Source organism: Anolis sagrei, chromosome 3 (genome assembly GCF_037176765.1).
Source record: "Anolis sagrei isolate rAnoSag1 chromosome 3, rAnoSag1.mat, whole genome shotgun sequence".
In the NCBI taxonomy this organism is placed as follows: Eukaryota; Metazoa; Chordata; class Lepidosauria; order Squamata; family Dactyloidae; genus Anolis; species Anolis sagrei.
Window position 1 is genome coordinate 24,117,637 of NC_090023.1, and position 9,222 is coordinate 24,126,858.

Below are 9,222 nucleotides of genomic sequence, written 5' to 3' on the forward strand. Positions count from 1 at the left end.
TTTTATAGTTGTTTCCCTCCCCTCTCCCTGGTTGCAAGCGGGTCGGCATTTACCCCAGTTCCGGGTCCCTGGCCTCTGCTTAAGTGGATCAAATTCTCCTCTCCTCCTGTTCCTCACTCTGGCCTGCGTGCATTGGGCAAAGAGACACAGCAGTGCAGCACTCAGAGACCTGCCTGTTGCCTGCCTAACCTCCTGCCTTCCTGGGCAGGGGTTAAAACTGTTATGATTATTATTATTATTGAGAAGCATTGTCAAACTAGAATAGAGATTTCCCCCCTCCTCTCTCTCTCTCTCTCTCCCCTCTTTCCTTCTCCGAGGTAAAACTATTATTATTATTATTATTATTATTATTATTATTATTATTAAGAATGGGTGGCCATCTTTCAGTAGTGCTTTCACTGTGCCTTATATGCACGAAGGCAGAAAGGGGTTTGTTATTATTATTATTATTATTATTATTATTATTGAGAAGCATTGTCAAACCAGAATAGAGATTTCCCCCCTCCTCTCTCTCTCTTTCCCCCCTCTTTCCTTCTCCGAGATTAAAACTATTATTTAAAACTATTATTTTCACGTTGCGCAACCGCGTCCACCATTTTAACGAATTGATTCGTTAATATTAACGAAATTTCGTAAATATCGAACTTTTTAAAAGGAAAATTTCGGAATTCTTTAAAATAACAAAATGCAAAAAACCCCTAAAAACGAATCGAGTTTAGAAACAAATTTTTCCGTTGTTACCCAGGCCTAGTATAAAAGCTTCTTCCCACTGTCTCTGCATTGTGCCTCATTTTGTTCAGCTCTTTCATGCTCTCCTTTACTTTCCCTTCTCCCAAGCAAATATGTCACAGTGTTTGCAACCAATCCTCATAGAGAAGGTGTTCCACAGTCCCTTTCTGCATGTTTTTCTATGTTTGGGTAGTGACTACAAGCAGTCTAAGTGATTCTACCATATATTTTTTACAACATTACGTTTTTATGGAGGTTTTATGATTTTTGACCAGAGCCAATGTGGTGAGGTTGATTACTGGACTGAGACAATGGGAGAACAGTGTTCAGATCCTTCATCAGCAGCACATTCTCTCAGCCTCAGGGGAAGACCATGACAAATCTGCTATGAATAAATCTTGCCAAAATATTCCCTAGGATAGGATTGCCATGAGTCCCAATCCAATTGAAGACACAAGAATAATATTGCCATGGCATGATATTGACATGAGTCAGGAAAGAGGAAAGATTCTGAAGAGTCTGGATGTTTCCTGCCCACAAAACCTAATATTGGCTTTAAATGGACATGGAGGTGAAGTTCATGAGTGACACAAAATCCAGATAAGATAGTGCTTTTTGCAGAAATTCCTCTGCCTCTCTCACACAGAAAGAAATAGATTGCCTAGGATAGATAGTTGATTCTTCTTTAGTTTTCTTAAACAGAGGTTGGATGGCATCTTTCATGAATGCTGTAGTTGAGTATTCCTCCCTAGTAGGGGTTGAATTAGATGGCAGTTGCAGCCCGCCTTGTTTTCTCTAAAACCAAATAGCTTCACTGGGTGACTCATGCTTACAGAGCATCATACCAATGGATCAGTGAGGAATTTGATTATATCGGTTTGTGATTGTGGCTGTTTTTCCATTTGTTTATGTTCTCCTTGTTGTGCATGCCTTGCCATGCTTTGTTTCTCAGCTTGCCTTCTTGAGTCATTAAAGAGACCAAATAGACCAGACTAAATAGACAAGGAAGAAGGAATAGCATTATATGTCAAGAATGTTTACACCCGTGAGGAGATCTAGGACTTTAATCCTGGAAGCCAGGTTAAGAAAATCTGGGTAAAAGGTTGAGGAAGAAACAACAGGGATGTCATTGTGGGGGGGGGGGGGGGGTCTACTATTGGCCTCCAAGACAGACTAAGGACTTTGATGAGGCCTTACTGGAACAGATAGCCTTGGCCACATACTCAGAAAGGAGAGATGCAGTAGTAATGTGAGTTTTCAACCATCTTGATATTTATTGGACATCAAACTCTATCTAGCATATCAGGCCCAAAAAATTCCTCACTTTCATATTTATAATGGAGCAGGCTTTTTCTGTTGCTCTGCTATAGATCATGGAACAGTAGATTAAAATTGTATGGAAAATATATTTGATCTGATTATTAGGAAGAACTTCCTGATGGTTAGAACTGTTTGACAATGAAATATGCTCTTCAGAGTTGGTGGAGTCATTTTCTTTGAAGGTTTTTAAACTGGGATTGGATGGCCATCTGTTAGTTTTGATTCTGTGTTCCTGTATGGCAGTGGTTCCCAACCTTTTTTTGACCAGGGACCACTTTGACCAGGGACCACTCTCCAACATTAGTACCAAAAGGTTACGAACTAGTTTTTGGTCAACTTTAGATTCAGTTTGGGGTGCTGATTTAGAAAAACCACATCAGCTCTACTTTCTGATACAGAACATATGCTATGGTCAGCAACAGGGAAGGAGTGGCAGACGGCATGAAAGAACCAGAAATAAAATAAAATTTTAAAAAGAGGAAGGAGGCTCTTGGACCAGATTTTCGTCCTCATGGCCCACTGGTGGTCCACAGCCCACAGATTAAGAACCACTGCTGTATGGCAAGGGGTTAGTCCAGATGACCATCTTCCATCTCCATGTTTCTATGATTCATAAATCTTCTGTTTTATGGCAAACCATGCCTAGTGTGAGATGCTCTGATCCTTTATTTCTGGTTGCCCACTTGCTTCCAAGTCCAAAGTCTTGGTCTTAACCCTTGCTAGTCTTAGAATGTAAAATGGTCTAGCACCATTAAAATGGAAGCTCTTGTGTTTGAAATATATTGTATGGGGATATAAGAAAAATAATGGATATTTAAGGTACTCCACTTTAGTGTTGAACCTGTTTCTTTTGAAAGAGCAGGATCACCCTGGGAGTTGGCTATAAAAGGGGGAACCATTCCCATGATTATTGTTTCTAGAACTATGGGACAGCTGAGAAATCCTAATTCAGTTTACAAAATCCCCTTGAGCAGACTTTTAAGACTGTGAGTGTGCTTACAGACCTCATGGAGACATGCTGCTCGCTCTTTGTAAGACAACGAAAGATTAACAATAAGCTCTTGGAGAAAAAGCAGGAAGGAAGTAAAGACTAAGAATAGCAATCTACTTTTGAAGAGGCAATTTTTCAGAAAGACAGGAAAGGAGAAACTATACTGAGGTCTCTTGATCTCTCTGTCGCCTCCTACTGATGCAAAGTATTAGTCATGAGCATTAGGGGTGCATCTACATTACAGAATTAATGCAATTTGACACCACTTTAACTGCCATGGCTCAATCCTATTGAATTGTGGGATTGCAGTTTTATAAGATTTCAAACCTTTGCTGCCAGAGAGTGCTGGTGCCTCAACAAACTGCAAATCCTATGGTTCCATAGCATTGAGCTATGACAATTAAGGTGGTCTCAAATTGCATTAATTCTAAGTCAGTGACTACCAATGGACTGCGAGAACAAAAATCTGGTCCGCAAGCCTCCTTCCTCTTTATTTTATTTTATCTTATTTATTTTATTTTATTTACACTCCTTTCATGCCTTCCCTGTCGCTGACCATGGCATATGTTCTGTATCAGAAACTAGAGCTGATGTGGTCTATCCAATGCAATTTTCTGAATTAGTACCCCAAACCAAACCTAAAGTTGGCCAAAAACTGATTCATAACCCTTCTGGTACTAATGTTGGAAAGTAGTCCTTGGTAAAAGTGGTCCCTGTTCAAAAAAAACAAAACAACAACAACAAAAAAGGTTGGGAACCACTGTTCTAAGTATAGATGCATCCTTAGTCTCTAACTTATAAATGGGATAATAGGAATTCTAGGGAATGCACTCCTCAAACAGTTTTCTGTATCCACTTGTAAACCTGCTTTTTTTAATGTGGACTAGGAAGTTTATTTCACACATTTATTTATTCCACATATTTATACCCCGTCCTTTTCACCCCCAAAGGGGGACTCAGGGCGGCCTGACAACAGGCAACCATTAGATGCCTACAAATAAAATTATAAAAATAATCCAGTTAAAACAAATATTTAAATACTTTTAAAACAAATAGTTAAAACCAGTTAAAAACATAAATTTAAAATTACACAATTTTACAGTCATAATCCAGGGTCTATCCCTTGTCGATCATTATTGCTGAGTCTGCTGCTCAAATGCTTGGTTCCACAACCATGTTTTGGGTTTTTTTTCCCCCTAAAGGACAGGAGGAAGGGGCCTGACCTGATTTCATTGGGGAGGAAGTTCTACAGATGAGGGCCACCACTGAGAAGGCCTGTCTCTCATCCCCAAGAGTCGCACTTGCTTGGTTCAATTTAGGACTCTTAACCTATGTTCTAAAATATATTCACCCAAGAAGTAGTTATAGGCCTCTCTAGGTTCTTCAGTGTGATTCTATAGTGTACATCCAGCTCAAGTATATTCAAAACTTTTAGTGGTTTCACTATTATTCACAGATGCAGTTAGCCATTTGGGGTCCTGGAAAGTATCCCCAGTGGATATGATGAACATGTAACATTTATTTTGCTGACTAATTTTTTAACAATCCTGTTATTACCCTGCTTCAGACACAGAATTGTATAGAAGGTGTGATATCACATCAATTGTTCCATATTTTCCATCCACTGCTTATATATTTTTTGCCTTGATAGAGACTATCAATTGTGCTCCAAAAAGAATATCTGCATCACACTTTTCAAACTGGTAACATCTCAAGCTACTATTCCTAGTATTTTCCCTTTGGAACTTAGGATATTAATATTTCAACGAGTAAGTATTAATTTATGCAAGGGCAACTTATGAATAAGGTGCAGGCAGAGCTTAGAAAATTAGTTTTAAAAGTCATTACTTAAAGTTCAAGACCTAACCAATAATTCATTACATTTATAAATCTGTTTTAAAAAGCTGTTTACCTTCCTGTTTCTCAAAATTAATTGGAACAAGTACTTTTACTTACTTTAAAAAAAAGTTTGGAAGGTTACAAGCATCTGCAAACTTCTACAAGGATCTTAAAATATGGATTTCAGTGCTTAAAATATGGATTTCAGTCCCTGTGTCATATTTGAGATGTTAAATTAGAGTTTCCAATTGTATTTTCTGCATCAAACTCTTAATCTAGGACTGTTATATCAGGAGAGAAATTATGCGTCCTTTCAGAGATAATTCAATTGCAACTCATACCACCCCTAACAAGCATGGCCAATGGTGAGGAATGCTAGGAATTACAGTCCAATGACTTATGGAGACTGGAGAGCTATCGGGTTCCCAGTTCTGCACTATATGATAGGCCAGTATAATGTTCTTCTCTATACTGGAGAACGTTGAATCTGTGAAATTGGACAATGGGTTTTTTTGTTTTTATTTGGGAACATGTGGAGAGGCTGTCATGTGCTTGCACAGGGTTACCCTGTGAGCCCTGCCTGTTGAGCCAATCAGAATAGAAGAAAGCCATGATGTGCCTTACCCAAACTTGGTCTATATCAGTGGTTCCTAACCCGTGGGCCACAAGACCTAAAATAAGATCCGCAAGAGGGAGAGAAGGAAGGAGACACCAGCGCGTTGCCCTCGGCCTTGCCAGTGCATTCTTGGTCTTGGGTGGAGAAGACTCACCTGATGACACTTTCGAGGGGGTGAGAGAGAGAAGGAGAGGGTGAGAAAGAAGGAAAGAAGGCTGTTACACACGCCAGTGCTTGCTCGGCCTTGGGAGGCTTCCCAGGCCAGGGTAGAGAAGACATACCTGGTAGCACACACGAGAGAGTGAGAGAGAGAAGGAGAAAAAAATTGTTGTTCTTGTTATTAGCTACCATTACCACACATCAGCTATAATGGGAAAGCAGTCCTTTGTAAGACCCTATTTAGTCCCCCAAAGTAGTAGTTGTAGTAGTAGTAGTAGTAGTTGTTGTTGTTATTATTCTGACACAAAAACACAGCAAATTATATATATATATATATATATATATATATATATATATATATATATATACTGGATTTCGTATCACAAAATTTATTTATTTATTTACAGTATTTATATTCTGCCCTTCTCACCCCGCTGGGGACTCAGGGCAGATTACAATGTACATATACGTGGCAAACATTCAATGCCATAGGCACACAACATATATAGGCAGACAGTCAGAGGCTATTTAAAATCACAAGTCAAACACTTCCCAAGCATCTAGGACCTTGTGATGTATTTTCAAATGATGTGTGAAGATCCAAGTAAGGTGGCCTTTTGCAGTTGACAGATCATGATTTTGTCAATGTTTATTGTTTCCAAATGCCAGCTGAGATCTTTTGGCATGGTGCCCAGTGTACTGATAACCACTGGGACCACCTGTACTGGTTTATGCCAAAGCCTTTGCAGTTAGATTTTGACGTCCTGATAACGACTGAGTTTTTTCTATTGTTTTTCCTCAATGCAACTGTCACCTGGTATGGAGAAATCAATAATCCAAACTGTTTTCTTTTCCACAATCATGATGTCTGGTGTATTGTGTTCCAAAACTTTGTCAGTCTGTCTTTGAAAGTCCCACAGTATTTTTGCGTGTTCATATTATTAATTATTATTATTATTATTATTATTATTATTATTATTATTATTATTATTATTATTTTATTTATTATTTATTATTATTATTTGCTATACTTGTATACCGCTGTTTCTCAGCCTTGCCGGCGACTCAACGCGGTTTACAACAAAATACAACAATCAACAGTATACAATTTAAAACCATAAAAGCATGATACACAATATTCGCACATCAATAACAATTCAATGCATCTCCTGACTAAAATCGTGATCCAGTTTCGTCGTCCATATTACCAATCCTTTAATCATTACATTCATTGCACTGAATTAACCAAATGCCTGTTCGAACATCCAGGTTTTTAATCTTCTTCGGAACACCATCAGCGAGGGGGCTGATCTTACCTCCATGGGAAGGGCGTTCCATAGCCGAGGGGCCACCACAGAAAAGACCCTGTCTCTCGTCCCCGCCAGCCGCACCTGTGAAGCAGGCGGGATAGAGAGCAGGGCCTCCCCAGAAGATCTATTACTATTACTATTATTGTGTGCAATACTATTACTATTATTGTGTGCTACAGCTCTCTGTTAGATCTAAGTACAGCACCAAACCACAAATATCATAATCCTGTATGAGTACCAATAGATAAGGTATTATCAAATTGATAATACTGGGTAATGCGGCTACTCCCTTTTGTCTCATTCAGTCAAAGTAGAAATGTTATATGACAACTCTTTAAATTCTGTCAAAGCATTAGTCTAGAAATACGCAACCTTGTAATCAAATATGTTGGGTAGGGCTGATCCAACAGACAGTCCAACATGTATAGTGGCACCAGTTGTCTATTCCTGCACTAGCCATAGCCAAAGATGCAAAAACTTTCTGTCACCAAGCATTCAAAAATGAGTGGTGATATACTGCAAACAGTTCAGTACAAATATAAAACTGCTCTCCCTCTCTCTCTTTATATGTGTGTATATAAAATGCTGAGACAAGAGAACAAAATGCTTAGTTAGAAGAGCATATTTTGATCTCTGTTTGTTTGATCAACCACCTAACAGTCCAGCCAAGATAAACAAAACTCTTACAGATTGATGTTTCTTTTAATTTTAATGGTTGAGATGAAGTTTGATGATATAATCTCGAGAGAGTTGGTGTTGTGGCTGAGAGTATAAATTACAAGCTGGAAATCCCCTACTAATGTCTGCTTAAGCAAGCTGTGGTTTCAGCCCCAACAGTAACATAATTGTTGAAACATTAAACTTTGCTATTGGTTGTCAGTTCTGATGTTTGTTTTATACACTGTTTAATGTTGTTGTGTTTATTTTGTTATATTGCTTTTGCTATTATTTTGTTAATATGCATTTTAATGTGTTATGTTTTATCTGTTCTGTTGGGCTTGGCCCCATGTAAGCTGTCCAAGCCCCTTTGGGGAGATAAAGGCATAAAAATAAAGTTGTTGTTGTTGTTGTTGTTGTTGTAGTTGTTATTTCCAACTTTTCTCAGATGAAACCTGGGAAATTTGTGGCCAAACAATATAAGAGTGTGATCAAGATGGCAAATGAAGACAAATACACAAGTTATACACTGTAGCAGTTTGCTTTTGCCTGAGTCTGGGATAATAATAATAATAGTTTTAGAGCACAATACTTGTGTCCTCATGATCGTGTTAAAAAACCAAGTATGAATCGTCGATGTTGCAATCCCAGGCGACAGCAGGATTGAAGAGAAACAACTGGAAAATCTGACACAATGCGAAGATTTAAAGATTGAACTGCAAAGACTCTGGCACAAGCCAGCCAAGGTGGTCCCAGTGGTGATTGGCACACTGGGTGCAGTGCCTAAAGCCTTGGCCTGCACTTGAACACAATCGGCACTGACAAAATTACCATCTGTCAGCTGCAAAAGGCCATCCTACTGGGATCTGCACACATTATTCACCGATACATCACACAGTCCTAGACACTTGGGAAGTGTCCAGCGTGTGATCCAATACAACAGCCAGCATAGTGATCTTGTTTGGTGTGTACTAACCTTGTTGAGTTTCAAATAATAATTCTGTGTCCAGGTTGGTTCATCAGGTGCTCTGCTATGGCTGACTTCTCTGGTTGACTTAGTCTGCAGTGCCTTTCATGTTCCTTGATTCGTGTTTGGGCGCTGTGTTTGGTGGTCCCTATATAGACTTGTCCACAGCTGCATGGTATATGGTATATGATGAACCAACCTGGACACAGCATATTATTTGAGAACACAGAAATGCTGGACCACTCTAACAACTACCATGTCAGGCTACACAGAGAAGCCATTGAAATCCACAAGCATGTGAACAACTTCAACAGAAAGGAAGAAACCATGAAAATGGCAGGCTACCGGTACTAAAAAAAACTCTAAAACTATAACAGTAAATAAAAACAAAAACAAAACTCAAACACAGGGGAGCTCCAGACAAGAAACAATCAGGATCACCTCTCAACAGTTTCCCACACCTAAAAACTGTCAGGCCATCAAATGCGAATCAAGGTGGCCAATTGAAACATTAACACCTAGCTCCAACAAACAAGAGTTCTTCGACAGATATATAAACCCAATTTTCCTAGTTTCCAACAAACCTCACAACCTCTGAGGATGCAGAGGTTTCTTTCCACAGATGCAGGCTGAA